General features: G+C 46.1%; 1 protein-coding gene across 8 annotated transcripts in view; it reads left to right on the top strand.

Moving 5' to 3' along the window:
* caska (calcium/calmodulin-dependent serine protein kinase a) overlaps nucleotides 1-16,747 on the top strand; it is a 507,486-nt gene that overhangs the window by 268,249 nt on the left and 222,490 nt on the right. The window lies entirely within an intron of this gene.

Here is a 16,747-nt window from a genome sequence, read left to right as displayed (position 1 = left end):
AGCTATATGTGTACCTACCATAAGTGTCCCCTCGGAGCCTACCGTTAATGTGTGCAGAGGTGTCTGGTTTCGCTCTGGAAGAAGCTCTCTCTCTCTCTCTCTCTCTCTCTCTCTCTCTCTCTCTCTCTCTGTCTCCCACCCCCCCCTATCTCTCTCTCTCTCTATCTCTCTGTCTCTCTCAGCAGACTGTGTGGGCTGACTGTCACTCAAAGTGCTTATGGGCGGAGCTAGGCCATAACAGCCTGAAATCTTGAAGCTGGAAAATGATGGTTTTGAGTACTTGATTAGAAATATAAAACAATGCATTTAAAAAAAAAAAACCTTACAGATGTCTTCAATAGACTAACAGGAATTGTGTAAAGTTGCCCAAATAGTGCTAGGAATAGCAGTACATAGCCCCTTTAAGGGGGAGCTTAGTATTCCTGCCTCTGAGGATGCGCGCGCTCGGCCAATCAGAGCAATTCAGAGCAACGCGGACGCGCAAGTTGGTTGCCTAAAGTGTTCACGCGGCCCAGGGGTGGGTGTGTGTGTGTGTGTGTGTGTGTGTGTGTGTGTGTGAGACCGAGAAGTCAGAGGAATAACGACCTGTTGAATGCAACTACGGTTCAATAGTAGGGCTGCAACTAATGACTAATTTGGTAGTCGACTAATCTGTCGATTATTTTTTCGATTAGTCGACTAATCGAAAACCAATTATGTAAACAAAAAAAAGGATATCATTTTTTATTTATTTTTTTAAACTACCTATCTTTGTGAAAGTGGCTTCTCTGCTCTGGTCCAGCTGAAGACCGAGCAGAGGAACAGATTGGACATTGAGCATGACCTCAGAGTTGCTTGTCTACCATCACCCCAGACTTTGAGACTCTTGTCAGGACCAAACAACAACATCATAACATGATGATCCCATAGCTAATTAAAATAATGACTCATGAAACATTTGAATTTGGATCTTTAAGCCACTTTAAATGAAAATGTATTTGAAGAACAATACAGCAATCACTCATAACAAGATAAATAAATTAAATAATACAAATTAAAGTGGAAGTGTACTTTAAATAACTAAAAAAATTATAATAAAAAAGAAATAACTAGCAGCATCTGCCCCCAGCACCGCGGCTGATGGGGCTGTAACTTGGTCCAGGACCAGGAGGGTGACGTGGAACAGCTGTAAGGGGAGAGGGGGATGAGTCAGATCAGACAGACTTCTAGGTCTTTTGTTTGCTGTGTGTGAGAGGAGTCCTTGTGTGTGTGTATGTGTGTGTGTCTTACTCTGATCGCTGTGTGAGTGAGAGGAGTGTGTGTACTGTGTAATTTGTGTGTGTGTCTTACTCTGATCGCTGTGTGAGTGAGAGGTGTGTACTGTGTAATTTGTGTATGTGTGTGTGCAGGGAGCGAAATTAACTTTTTGACTCACCGGCCAGTGGCGGGTAGATGGGAAGAATCTACCCGCCAAGCAGATTTCTTACCTGCCAACTTTTTTTTGATACATTTTTTTTTAAATTATTTTATATAAAAATATTTTTTTTTAATAAAATATATATATTATATAATCATACTTGTAGTTGTATTATCTGCAAGACATCGCCAGCTCGCTGTCTGCAAACAGCTCCACTGTCTGTGTGTATACTCTAGTGGCCTCCAGCTCCAGCAAGGATTCTCCGGCGCTACAGCTGGACCCTAAACTCTTACATTCAGCATGAAAGGATTCTCCTACCCTGCACCTGGACCCTAGTCAGCAGCGCTGCAGCCCTCATGCGATGTAACTGGACACTTGCAGTTGTTTATGTCGGGAGCTATCAGAAGCTAGCCAGCTGGATAACGTTACACAATGCCTCATGTATTAAACTAAAAGTGAATAGTTGACTGGGTCATTTTGTAACAGTAGCTAACATCAGCTCACGGAGGTCTCTCTGACTAGAGTAGACTAACATCAGTCACGGTGACTGTGTGTTTACATGCAGCATACAGAAACAGGTAGGGAGGTTTAGGAGCAGCAATGCGCTCAGACGGCGAGTGAGAACTCCGCTCAGAATTGGATCATGATTTTCGGTTTTCACATGACCATTTGATTGGCCGCCACACGGCGGTCAGTCCTCTAAGTGGGAGGCGCCAAACGTAAAAACTGCCCGCAAATGGCGGGCGGCGCTCTCTAGTTTCGGTCCCTGTGTGTGTGTCTTACTCAGATCGCTGTGTGTGAGAGAGAGGAGTGTGAATGTGTGTGTGTCTTACTCTGATCGCTGTGTGTGAGAGAGGAGTGTGTATGTGTGTGTGTCTTACTCTGATCGCTGTGTGTGAGTGAGAGGAGTGTGTATGTGTGTGTCTTACTGTAACTGAGGGGTACAATTCCCTGACTGTATGAGAGTATGGTATATTAAACCACTACTTAGTTATGTACTTTAATTACTGGCCATACAGTACATGAATATATATGGTGAACACCCACACAAGAACACGGCATTGACACATAAAGTTCTATTTGGAGGGTATTTATTATTATCAGAGCAAGCAACGTTAGGTTACAGATTGAGAATTATACTTGCGCTTGTAAGGCGAAGAACACACGTAAAGTAGGTCAAGAGCGTAAGTCAATGAGAATAGTAAGATGGGTCTAAACTGACGCCACCTGTGGCATAGCAATTACATAGGGCACACTAGTACCAGCTGGAGACACTGGGGGGTTCCCTCCGGGTGTAAGGCCAGCAGGGTAGAGGAATGTTCGGGTGCAAAGTCTGGGTCAACGCGGAATAACGAGGCTCCAGATACAGGAGCCAGTGCAGTACTCCCTTGATCCGTAGACAAAGCAACAGCTATAATCCAGTATGCTCGACAGCATGGATGAAAGCTAGCCAGCCTCTTCCTAGAGGCGGGCTCGAGTGATGCTCCTCACAGGGGGTAGATCCCACACGATAGTGGGGTAGACGGTTCTCTGCTCCAGCAGTCACGGTACCAAAGCAATATAATCCAACCAGAAAATGGTTCTGCAGTCGCCGACGCTGGTTCTCCTGTGCACTATACTTCACATTTAACTAGGTCGAACTTGACGTTACTTCACTAAACTCTGACACTTTTACTATCCTATTCGCACATGTTCTAAGTGCTCTATTTAGACGCAAGGTTGCTCACTTCACTTGCACGTTGACTCGTGGTGAAGGCTGTACTAGTAATGCAGGGCTGTACGCTAAGCTTTTTCACTAGGGGCACACTTATATTTTTTAGGGGCAAATGTTTTAATAACAATTTTACCATTATTTATATCGATTGTTTTTGATTTAAAAAAAAAAAGAAAACAATTTATTTTATATAATTTTTTTTTTAATAAAATATATATATTATATAATCATACTTGTAGTTGTATTATCTGCGAGACATCGCCACCACGCAACAAGTCTAAATGCTCGCTATATCCAACCAGCTCCACTGTCTGTGTGTACTGAGTAGCCTCCAGCTACGGCCAGGATTCTCCGGAGCTGCAGCTGGGCCCTATACTGTAGGGATGTGCATCTCCTCACTGAGGCCGATGCGATGTGCATCTCGATACGGTGCCAACGATATGATACATTAACGATACATTTGAAGCACCGGGCGATGCGATATGATTCACCCCCTGTTGAGATACGATACGATTCGATACGATTTGATTCAACATAATGCGATTCGGGGCGATACGATGCGATTCAACACGATGCAAAATAATAATAATAATAATAAATAATACAATTTTATGGTATGACATAGGGATGGGAATTGATAGGATTTTATCGATACGATTCCATTATCGATTCTGCTTATCGCTTCGATTCTTTATCGATACCCTTATCGATACCTGATCAATTTATAATTTACATAAATAAATTGGAAATGCAACAGAACTACATTTACATTTACATTTAGTCATTTAGCTGACGCTTTTATCCAAAGCGACTTATAAGTTCTGTACGACAAGCCATCAGGAAGGGCACAACTCTATCAGCTGAGCAACAATGTTCATCAAAGTGTTGAGTGCTACAGTGTAGGTTAGTTTATTAGGACAAGTGCATGACAGTACGGTTAGTTAGGGTTAGATATATATTTTTTTATTCAGATAATGGTTGAAGAAGTGCGTCTTTAGTCGACGGCGAAAGATTGGACGTGATTCGGCTGTCCTAACTGGGGTGGGTAGTTCATTCCACCATTGTGGGGCAAGGACTGAGAATAGGCGACTTCTCTTTGATGACCCTCCCGGAGCTTGGATAGGAGTAGGTCTGAGGCGGCCAGAAGATGCAGAGCGTAGGGGTCTAAGCTGGTTAGAATAACAACATGCAACTTGACATTTCTGATTGTCATTTATTGTTGAGCCCCCATGTCAGAAAAATACAAAAAATAAAAAATAAAACATTAACTATAGCCTACACTTAAATAAAATAATGTATTTGAGATTCTCTTAAAATGTATTTATTTTTTTATTCTTAAACTAATTTAATCTATTGAATAACAGGTCGTTATTCCTCCGACTTCTGTCTCACACACACACACACACACACACACAGACACAGACACAGACAGACACAGACAGAGACAGAGCTCCCTCCCCGGGCCCCTGTCCTATAGTATTGGCTTGTGTTGCTACACGGACACATTTGTATGTTGCACCACCATGGCTTACAGTGTTGAATTGTAAACAAACACTGCGGCTCTTTATTATATGTGAACTAAAGAGTACAAGGTTTACACAACAGCCCCCATCTGCTGCTTTATTGTATTTGTACCTGTACTATCCGCTGTCAGCTGTTTATCTCTCTTTGTGAGCTTTATTAAATAGCGTTAGCTCACGTTAAATAGCGTTAGCTCCGCGGCTAATTTTAGCTCACCCTGACCTAAATCAATGGCTAGGTTCTAAAGCATTCAAGTAGTTTTCACTGCACATAGAAGTAGCCAAACAGCGGGAGCATTTCGGGAGCATATTACCAAAATCCAGGCAATTTCGAGCCCTTAAGGAATCAAATAAGTCTGCCATGGCTACATGCTAACGCTAACGTTGTTTTGAAAACCTGGCAGCGTTAAGGGAATCGAAAGTCACGGGAGGCACACGGTTCCAGGCATCGGCCAATTAGGAACCGGTTCCCGACGGGAACCGGTTTTCGATTCCCATCCCTAGTATGACAGAGGATTTGGTTGTATTCCTTATATGCAGCTTATATTATTATTAAAAATAAAAGAATCTACTGTAAGACAATTTATATAAAAACTCTTGGGTGCCTAAGAAGACTTTTGCATAAACTGTCTTTTCTATCCACTTTAGCTAAAAACACACGAGAGAGAGAGAGAGATATGCCGTAATATTTTATGTTCTATTTTATGATGAACATTTTTGTATATACTATATTTTACAATGATATTTTGTATGTACTTATATCTGTTTGTAATCCATGTTTATGTTTAATATTGCTTTGGCAACATGTAGAAGTACGTCATGCCAATAAAGCCATTTGAATTGGAGAGAGAGAGAGAGAGAGAGAGGGAGAGAGAGAGAGAGAGGGAGAGAGAGAGAGAGAGGGAGAGAGAGGGGGAGAGAGAGGGAGAGAGAGAGGGAGAGAGAGAGGGAGAGAGAGAGAGAGAGAGAGAGAGAGAGAGAGAGAGAGAATCCCCGTCTGAGCTGTCGTCGACAGTTGATGATGTCACACACTAGACTAGGTCACTAGGATGCGTCGTCTATACTTTCCGACCGCTCCATTATGTCAACAACACGGAGGCAGCCAGCCTGGATGGATTGCATGAAGCGATATAATTAAGAAATGAATAACCAATAAATGTGAAGTTATCTTTGAACCCCTGTTGTCAAGCGTCTTCAATATACCCCCCCCTCCTCACTAATGGTACTGGTGTTGCAGAGTCACTTTAGTTAGACACTAGTTTAGCGTTAGCTGAACGGCTAACTGGCGTTAGCCAGAGGCTACTAGCGTTAGCATGTTGAGCAATTCTATTCATGTCTCCTCGACTTCCACTGTTTGTTGATAACTGTGACGCGGCTCTCGCCTTATATGTAGTAGCGAAGCAATAGTATCTGCTGTGTGTGTGTGCAGTCACAGTGCACTGCTGACAAGTGGATGAGAGGAAATTATATCAATGCATCGGTTTTTGATGATGCAAAGACGCTACAACAAGATGCATCGCGAGTTCAGCCTGACATTTTGCCGACGCGGGGACTTATTACACCGGTACACTTTGCCCTATCAGAGTGAGTGCTCAGTCGATTGTTACCGCTGATCATACCTGCTGAGTGCTCACTGCTCAGCTCGCGTGAGTGGCGTCATCACACGCCTTGGATAATTTAGGAGTGAAATGCGAATCCAAGGCTTGAAAGCACTACTCGCAAGCCCGCCCCCAGATAATATTTACCAATCGCAACGGCCAATTAAAGGGGCAATTCGCGATGATATCATCGCAGTGTACAGCCCTGTAATGAACGAACTGCTGCTGTTTCCACCTGCGCCGTATTTATACGTAAGGTGAATTATCTAGTGCCAACCTCAGTTCTGTCTCGTATTACTGCGCAGACTTGGACATGTTGAGACATGCCTTGGCGTTGCCTTTGAACTTGCCGTTGGGGGTATGGTCGTTGGCGCCTAGGGGTCACTGTCCAATAGGAGAACGAATATTATGGTCTGGTTTGTACCCAGGTAAAGGGATATTCCGTGTATATATACAAGGAATATACAAGGGATATCAAACTATATACAAATATTATACAAGGGATCTCAAGCAATAAATATATATATTCGGTTTAATCTGACCCTTTGTAACAGCCGCCTCCTAATTAGTCTGCACCTAATTAGTTAAAGCAAAGACAGATTAATAGTCCTGTCAACTACTCAATGTCTGTTGTGGGGAGTAGGGCAATCTACAAAGTCAGTGGGTCATGATCGTCATCAAGGGAGTCAGGGAGCCTTGGCAACTCTATCAGCCTCGCCACGGGTCGGGTGTGGCGGTGAGGCAGGTCGGCCCTCCTGGGTATACTGGGCTGTGCTTGGCTGTGTCTCCACATCCTCCGTCTGTTCCTCTTGTTTGGTCTGTACCCCGTCTGAGGAGGGGCCGGTTCCGGCCGCCCCATCAAGAAGTCGTTTGGGGTGCTGGGTTCGAGGTCAGCTACGTTGCTTGGAGCGCAGCTGAGGGGGGTGGAGTTCGGAACTCCCTCTTCTTGGGCCCACGGTTCTCTCACAGGCCTCTCGTCTAATGTCAATAGCCTCTCAACGGGCTGTACGAGAGAGTGGCCTGTGTCGCTCACCTTTGTGTGCAGGCAGCGTGTAGACGTGGGTTGACTGTCAAGTCCGTAGAGGGGGCCCTGGAGCGTCCACCCCAGTCGGGTCTGAACCGCGACTGGGCATCCTTTGGGTCCGATGTGGGCCGCCTCAATTGGGAGAATGAGGTCCGCGTGGTCGGAGCCTATGAGCAGGGTCGGTGTGGCGCCGTCGATGAGCGGTATAGGTAGTCTGCGTAGGTGCACGTACTTCGCCATCAGCTGTGGGATGGGGTAGGTGTACTGTGACAGGCCTATGTCGTGGCTGGTGAAGACGTTAGTGATACTATACTGCTTCTCGGGCTGCTCGACCGCTGCTATCTTGAAGGAGACATTTTCACCCTTTATGGTCTTCTGGTCTCTTCTAATGGTACGGATTGTCATTGTTCCTTTGGCACCCCGCAGGCCCAACTGGGCTGCGGCGGAAGCGAGGAGGAGAGTATTTTCAGACCCATCGTCTAGGACGGCGTAAGTGTCCAGGACCTTGTCCTCGTAACTCAGGAGCACTCTGACCACTTTGATGAGCACTCGGGGGGTCCCGCTATGCTTGGGGTCTATGTGGAGCACTCCTGTTGGTCGGTTGCCTTGTTTGGTTAATCTTCGCTGGTGGGCCCCGCACAGTGATGCGCGGTGAGCGGCGCCTGCCTGGGCCGCCTCACGCCACTGATCAACTTGGACGGGGTTCAGTGTCTTATATTCGTCGCACTGTGCCAGCCAGTGTCCGCCGTCGCAGTAGGTACAGACGATCTCCCCTTCCTCTTTGGCGGGGGAGTTGTGACTCGGCGGTGGTGGCGCCGACTCGGGGTAGTACGGGTGGCACTGTCGGTCCCCGTGTCTGCTGCGACAGTCGGGACACCAGGGGGTGGTTTCAGGCCTGGTCTGTGGTGACACCGCCTCGGCCTGATACATCACTGTGACGGGCCCACTTTGGTTTCCTGGCGGACGCTTGTTGATGTCGTGCAGGACCTCCAGGTGGGCTCCGTCGCACTTGCTGCATTTCTTCTTTAAACGGCACTCAGCTGCCATATGGCTGCGCGCGCAGCGGAAGCAGCGGCGGTTGGCTTTGATCCACTGACTCACCTCGTCAGTGGTCAGCTTCTTGAAAGTGTCACATTGATACAGCCGATGTTCCCCTTCACAGTACTGGCATTCAATCTTCCACTCCCCCTTGGTCGGGGGGTTGCTGTGGTTCTCGTGCTGCGGCACTGACTCGGCCTGGTGCATAACAGTCACTGACCGGCGGTTATCATTAGATCCCCGAGGTCCATCTCTTGGGCTTGGTCCACTCCACACGAACGTGTCCAGTCGTAGGCTGCTGACCTCCCTGGCGAGGAAATCAGCTAGGTCTAAGAGGGATGCTTCTGGGCCGTTGGGGTCGCGGTGGTCTCTCTGCCGCCGAAAGCGCTCTTGGCGGGCTGGAGGGAGCTTCTCTAGTATTCGTTCTACATTAGAGTTAGCATATAGTTCATGTCTCCCTTTCTCCTTTTGGGATCCCAGCATCCCTACCAGGGATTGTACCTTGATAGAGAGGTCATCCAATGCTCTATTGTCTTTGGCTGGGGGGAGGCGGTTGATATCTCTTATTTCTTGTATCACGTAGTCCCATATGCGTCCATAACGCTGGTCGAGGGCCACTAGAGCCGCGGAGTATGGGGTGCTTGAGTTGGAATATGCCAGCGCTATATTATGCGCTCTGGGCACCTTGAGATGCTTGAGGAGGATGGCATATTTGTACGACTCATCAGGGACGTCGGACATCATAGTCTCCAAGCACATCCGTAATTCCGTGTACTGTGCTCTGTCCTCGCGCGTAAAGTCTGGGAACGTCAAGGTACGATGCCATGGATGGCTGGCACATTGGCGAGCGTAGGGGAAGAGACCTCCTGGGCGAGTCTCCCCGTACGTGTTGTCGTGGGTTGGTACTTGGTGGGTACCAGGGGCCGGGTACCCAGGTGCTGTTCCTCGGTGCTGACTGTTCGTCAAACTCACCCGTGAGTTGGGTCGGGGGTTTGTAGTGCAGTGGCTCGGGGCTGACGTCTGGGCTGTACTGGGCCTCCTGGTCCAGAGTACGTTGCTGCTGGTCGGGGCTGTACTGGGCCTCCTGGTCCAGAGTACGTTGCTGCTGGTGGGCTTGACATTCCTCCTCTTCCTCTTCCTCTTCTAGGTCCTGGAGTCTTCTAGTCAGTCTCTCGGCGACGTAGGCCGGTTCTTCCCGGTGGCTGGGTCTCGTATGGACCGGTCGGGGAGGGGGGTCAAGTTCAAGTTCAAGTTCTTTAATAGTTGTCATACAGAAGTACAGAATACTTTCATACAAAATGCTTCTTACTGTTACGCTCCAGAGACTGTGCTAGACAAGATAGTATCAAATAACATAATAACATAATATAGCATGAATTTAGAAGAAGAAAATGAGGTCACAGTTGTTCGGTATAGACATATGTACAATGTTCTGAGTTACCATATAATATACAATACACAATACTATGCAGTGTACTAATGTACAGTACTATCTAGTGCAAAGCAGAAATGGGATGAGGTACAATTTTAGGTACAATTTACAGTAAGGTGTACGAGTTGTAGTGCAATCCTTCATCCATAAATATAAAGTGTGGGGAGTGGGTGCTACAGTGTGTTTGTTTAAAGTGGGTGTGTGCTATAAAGTGTGTGTAGTGGGTGCTACAGTGTGTTTGTTTAAAGTGAGTGTGTGCGTGTGGATGTGTGTGCTATGTGTGTTTGGTGGTTGTTGTTGTGTAGTGTTCATTCATTGTTCGTTTAGCAGCCTGATGGCCTGGGGATAGAAGCTACTTCTGAGTCTTTCTGTGCTCGCCTTGAGACTCCTGTATCGCTTGCCTGACGGCAGCAGTTCAAAGAGGCAGTTGTTCGGGTGGCTCGAGTCCTTAATAATTCTCTTAGCCTTCCCCTTGCAACGCTTGTAGTAAATGTTCTGGAGGGTGGGGAGCCCCCCTCCAATTGTGCGTTCGGCTGAACGTGTCACTCTTTGTAGTCTGCTTTGGTCTTTTGCAGTGCTATTCCCAAACCAGGAGGTGATGTTGCCGGTCAAGATGCTCTCTATTGTACATGAGTAGAAGTTCTTAAGGATCTTCTGGCTGACTTGGAACTTCCTTAGGCGCCTGAGGAAGTAGAGGCGTTGTCGTGCCTTCTTCACCACACTGTTAATGTGTGTGGTCCATGTCAAGTCCTCGGATATGTAGGCTCCGAGGTACTTGAAGCTGTTGACTCTCTCGGAGACGGAGACGTAGGAGACGTAGACAGGACGTAGACGTAGACAGGACGTAGACAGGACGTAGACGGAGACGTAGACAGGATCCTCTTGTTGGCCGGGTCCCGGGTCGCTTCGTCGGGTAGGGGAATGTGCCCCAGACCCTTGTCGTGATGATCTCCGGGAGCTCCGTGCGGAGAGAGGGGGTGTCGCCATGGCAATCAATTGTTCTATCATCTGCGCCTGCAGCCGGTCGCGCTCTGCTTCGCGCTGGGCATGGCCGGCGTCGCGCTCTGCTTCGCGCTGGGCATTGGCGGCGTCGCGCTGTGCATTGGCGCTGGCATGGGCGGCGTCGCGCTGTGCATTGGCGGCGTCGCGCTGTGCATTGGCGCTGGCATGGGCGGCGTCGCGCTGTGCATTGGCGGCGGCGCGCTGTGCATCGGCGCGGCCTCTTTCAATGTTCTCTTCCGTCTGAAGGCGTCTGGTCTCCAGTCTTATGCGGTCGTCTTTACTCCTTTGTTGCGCCTGGAAGCGCTCTCGCTCGGTTGCAGAGTGTTCACTAAGGGCTTGCGCTTGGAGTTGCGCGTGAAGGCGCTCTCGTTGGTCTGCAGCTTGTTCGCGCTCGCTCGTCTGTTGAGCCTGAAGGCGTTCTCTTTCCATGGTAGAGTGTTCGCGCTCACTAAGCGTCTGTGCTTGAAGTCGATCGCGTTCAGTGGAGGCTGCCAGGGTGGCGATGAATGCCTGCGCCAGCATCTGGTCCGCTTCGCTGGGGGATGACACTGACTGAGGTGATCGGCTTCCGACAGTGCTCGTTGGAGATCTGTTCTCTGGGCGCGCCCCGGGGTCCATCTCCTGGGCGCGCTTCTCTTCTGGTGGTGGGTCGGGTTCTGTCCCTGGAGCGCTTTCTTTATCCTGGAGCTCTCCGGGGACTATCTCGTTGACGTTGTCTGGGGGTATAGTCATGTCATGTCCCCCCTGGTCCCCCCCGTGAGCTTGGTCAGTTTCGTTAGGACCCACTGGGGTCTCTACTGGCGGGGTCGCCTGGTCGGTAGGATTTGACATGCTTTGACTATCCGCTTTATCCGCATTTAACGTCTGTTTAAAGCTAGGTATTAGACTGACAGCGTATTCCTCCAGATAGGGAGGTGGCTGACGTTTGCGCTGCGGGCGTTCTAGCTTAGGAGAGCCGCTTGGGGAGTGTTCACCGCTGGCCATGGTTAATATCAATATTATATTAGATATTACACTGATACCCTCCGGCTCGAAGGACCAATTGTAACTGAGGGGTACAATTCCCTGACTGTATTGAGAGTATGGTATATTAAACCACTACTTAGTTATGTACTTTAATTACTGGCCATACAGTACATGAATATATATGGTGAACACCCACACAAGAACACGGCATTGACACATAAAGTTCTATTTGGAGGGTATTTATTATTATCAGAGCAAGCAACGTTAGGTTACAGATTGAGAATTATACTCGCGCTTGTAAGGCGAAGAACACACGTAAAGTAGGTCAAGAGCGTAAGTCAATGAGAATAGTAAGATGGGTCTAAACTGACGCCACCTGTGGCATAGCAATTACATAGGGCACACTAGTACCAGCTGGAGACACTGGGGGGTTCCCTCCGGGTGTAAGGCCGGCAGGGTAGAGGAATGTTCGGGTGCAAAGTCTGGGTCAACGCGGAATAACGAGGCTCCAGATACAGGAGCCAGTGCAGTACTCCCTTGATCCGTAGACAAAGCAACAGCTATAATCCAGTATGCTCGACAGCATGGATGAAAGCTAGCCAGCCTCTTCCTAGAGGCGGGCTCGAGTGATGCTCCTCACGGGGGGTAGATCCCACACGATAGTGGGGTAGACGGTTCTCTGCTCCAGCAGTCACGGTACCAAAGCAATATAATCCAACCAGAAAATGGTTCTGCAGTCGCCAACGCTGGTTCTCCTGTGCACTATACTTCACATTTAACTAGGTCGAACTTGACGTTACTTCACTAAACTCTGACACTTTTACTATCCTATTCGCACATGTTCTAAGTGCTCTATTTAGACGCAAGGTTGCTCACTTCACTTGCACGTTGACTCGTGGTGAAGGCTGTACTAGTAATGAACGAACTGCTGCTGTTTCCACCTGCGCCGTATTTATACGTAAGGTGAATTATCTAGTGCCAACCTCAGTTCTGTCTCGTATTACTGCGCAGACTTGGACATGTTGAGACATGCCTTGGCGTTGCCTTTGAACTTGCCGTTGGGGGTATGGTCGTTGGCGCCTAGGGGTCGCTGTCCAATAGGAGAACGAATATTATGGTCTGGTTTGTACCCAGGTAAAGGGATATTCCGTGTATATATACAAGGAATATACAAGGGATATCAAACGATATACAAATATTATACAAGGGATCTCAAGCAATAAATATATATATTCGGTTTAATCTGACCCTTTGTAACACTTACTCTGATCGCTGTGTGTGAGTGAGAGGAGTGCGTGTGTAATGTATTGTGTGTCTAGTCTGATCATCATCTCCTGCAGGGGAACAATGTTTTCAATGTCCAAAATTTGCTATGGGATCATCATGTTATGATGTTGTCTGGAACCCTGAGAAGCCACTCTCACAAAGATAGGTAGTGCACACAAAAAAAATAAAAATTAAAATTAAATAAATAATTTTTTTTTAATGACTAATCGACGCAACAATTTCTCGTCAACGATTTTTTTATAATCGACATCGTCGATTATGTCGACTAATCGTTGCAGCCCTATTCAATAGATTAAATTAGTTTAAGATATTGAACTGTAGTTACATTCAACAGGTCGTTATTCAATAGATTAAATTAGTTTAAGAATAAAAAAATAAATACATTTTAAGAGAATCTCAAATACATTATTTTATTTAAGTGTAGGCTATAGTTAATGTTTTATTTTTTACAGTTTTTGTATTTTTCTGACATGGGGGCTCAACAATAAATGACAATCAGAACTGTCAAGTTGCATGTTGTTATTCTAACCAGCTTAGTTCTGTTGCATTTCCAATGTATTTATTTAAATTATAAATCGACCAGGAATCGATAAAGAATCGAATCGATAAGCAGAATCAATAATGGAATCGTAGCGATAAAATCCTATCAATTCCCATCCCTAGTTGTAGGTATCTTTTGGCGGCGGACACAATGGTTACTTCAGTTTAACAATCGGATGCGGGACGAACCGAGTGGTAACACTCCTCATTCCAGGTGTGTGTTCCCCACGGTCAGGGTCGTAGAACGCCAGTCCCTGTGTCATAATGTAGTAGAGAACCGGTGGTGTTTCATAACTCACAGGTTATATTGAGGAAAAACGCCAAATTGTGTGGCCTTTTCTCTACAGACGCCATTCCAAAAATGTCAGTTCCCCTACATTCCAGAACAATCATCCCCAAAAGTGGTCATTTTAGTTTTCGTTTTTGAGGACTGCATACTTTTTTTGCAAACCAAAATACTACACTATATTTTATATAGCATATACTTGAGCCTGGTCTCTTTTGAAAGATGACATTCTGAAGTGTATGATACAATAAAGAATATTCACTTTTAGTGCTAATGAAATATAGTAACATAGGTCTGAACTTGAGTTGTAGAAAAACTTGTTACTCACGTTTTTCTGTAGTAGTTAGTAGTCCAGAAGTAGTATTTCCCCAAACATTGGTATGGCTGAAAAGAAGTGTAGTACATATCCAAATTTGATACAAATCCGTTCAGAAATGAGTGATTAGAAGCGGTTTTGGTAAAAGCTCAGAAAACAATTGTCTCATAAACTTCAATGCATTCGACGGAGAATTCTCTTCCTGTTTTGGCTTGTGACTTTTCATCTAGATCCCTGATTTGCTTATTCCCAGGTGGGGTACCATTGGAAAGCCCTACTCATTGGTGCCGGTGGCCAAATCGTCCTCAAGAGGGCCCACATGTGGGCCGTTGCATGGATTTATTGTAGGCAAACAATTAATGTAATCTGAAAATGCACTGTAGGCCTAAATAACGAACAGGCCGATCATTGTTATACTGTATGTAACTACACTGTAGGTTACATTTCTAGGCCCTGCACAAAATAAATAAGCTGATTTGTACTCTTATCACTATTATTTCACTACTGATGACGTAATGAGCCATGTCCCATTTCCTAGGTAAAGATTTCAACCTCTTCCCCTTGTGGCTCCATTCTAAAGGGCCACTACCCACTCCAAAACTAGCTTACTCTAACCCATAACCCTAAAATAGATCCTTTACCTCATGGGGTCCGGCCAGTGTCCCCCCCCCAACAGCAAAATAAATCTCTTGTGTGTGTAGCGTGATCCAATCTGCGTTGTGTCTGGTGTGAGGTGGACTTAGACTCAGACAACGGTACTCAGTTGATGGTGTTTTATTGAGGATTCCCTGTTAACGAACCACAAACAGCATATACAACATGGCGTGAGTTACCATCCTCGCCGGTGTAGTCCACCTCAGCTCTCGTTCTCGGCAAACTCAAAGAGCGCGCGCGCACATTCAAAACAGCGCGCCATCCACAGTTACAACAATTGTTAGCTACTATTAAATACATGTAGCTCAGTACAAGTCAACTTCAGCAAAAACATATGAAATAATATGAAATGAAAGACAGTGTGTAAGCATTAATTAAACCGAAATACAAAAACAACGGTTCATACCTGTTAACGAACCACAAACAGCATATACAACATGGCGTGAGTTACCATCCTCGCCGGTGTAGTCCACCTATCATTGTTAACAGAATATGAGTTAGTACGCGAACGTACTGTGGCTGTTTTACACAGGGCGAATTAATGTCATTACACAACAAGGTATTTCAGTACCAAAACCAAAACATAAATCAATTTTACAAGTTATACATAGCAATTAAATCCAATATTAGGTAACTGAAAGCGTGTACCTCAGCTCTCGTTCTCGGCAAACTCAAAGAGAGCGACCACTTCCGCCGGCGTCTCCCTTGCCGACAAACGGCTAAACCATTTTGTACATTGGTTGAAAGTATTTACAATACAACAAATATTCAATGGAAAGATATCCTATCCTCTCTAAACCCATTATAAAAGACCCAAAAGGGATTTCGTTTGGAGAATCAATAACTCAATGTGAGGAAATTAATATAAACTAGTAACCAAGGCACCCCTCCACAACACTAGAGTGAGCTCGATCCACTTTGTTCCTTCAAAGTAAGAGTGTTTCCGTCTTGGCCTACTTATTTAAGATAAAAGATAACAGTTTCTGTCCATGATTCTAGCATAACAACTTCACTCTGCTACATGTGGACATTTGGCCCCGTAATGGTAGGAAAACAAAGCCACACACACAGACACACACTCTGCAACAGTATGTATGGGTCAAGCCCATTAGCCTGTTGTCAGTGTGGTACAGCCAGGGGCGTTCTTCTGGCAGAATGCTCCTGCTGTACTGTGCTCTGGCCTCAGCCCCTCGGCCTGCAGCACGAATCGGCCTGATCCGCCAGACACAGCCTCCTATTACCTCATCCACTGTGAATGGGATAATATAGTATGATTCAATATGTGACCCGTCCTGACCTGCGCTATGATAGCTAAACTGCAGCGCTACCGACGCTTGCTGGCTTAATATGCTACTTGACAGTTCACTGATACAGTATGGAGCCGGCAGAAGCCATTCTTCTCACGCCCCGCTACCTTCTCTGGACACGACACGGAGGTCAATCGCCTCGATCTGCACTGTGTTCTCCCCGGGATGTGGTTTGGATTAGTGCTGGTTACTCACTCAATATTTGATGGCGTTACCGTGTCAATCACGGCGTCTTCCTGTCTCAGGCTTTACTTTCCTCATCCTGCTGTGGTCTTAATAAAGGCCCCATGAAATAATGCCCCAAAATACATGTTAATGTTCTTTGATCACATGTCTTGCACTGATTGTCACTTATACGCCAGTATCTGTCCCAACAATGACAAAGAAGTATTATTTTTTTGGTATTCTTAGTGGTATCTTAGAGTTTGTAATTTCCTGGAATACAAAAAAAATTTATAAAAAAAGTCATGTGTCATCCTGCGCACAGGGGAGTAGGCTATACAAATTTTTCATCCAATTAAATCTTTTCATTGACATTTACACCATATTGTAACTAAGCTAGCACTCTGCCTTTAACTAAACAAATGAACAAAGTTCAATGTTAGCTTGCTAGCTAACATTACTAATGTTACATAACGTTGCTGACATTAGCTTGCTAGCTAATGGG

Source organism: Notolepis coatsorum, assembly GCF_963971535.1.
Source record: "Notolepis coatsorum genome assembly, chromosome: 3".
NCBI lineage: Eukaryota > Metazoa > Chordata > Actinopteri > Aulopiformes > Paralepididae > Notolepis > Notolepis coatsorum.
This window is presented reverse-complemented; position numbering and strand designations above follow the sequence as displayed.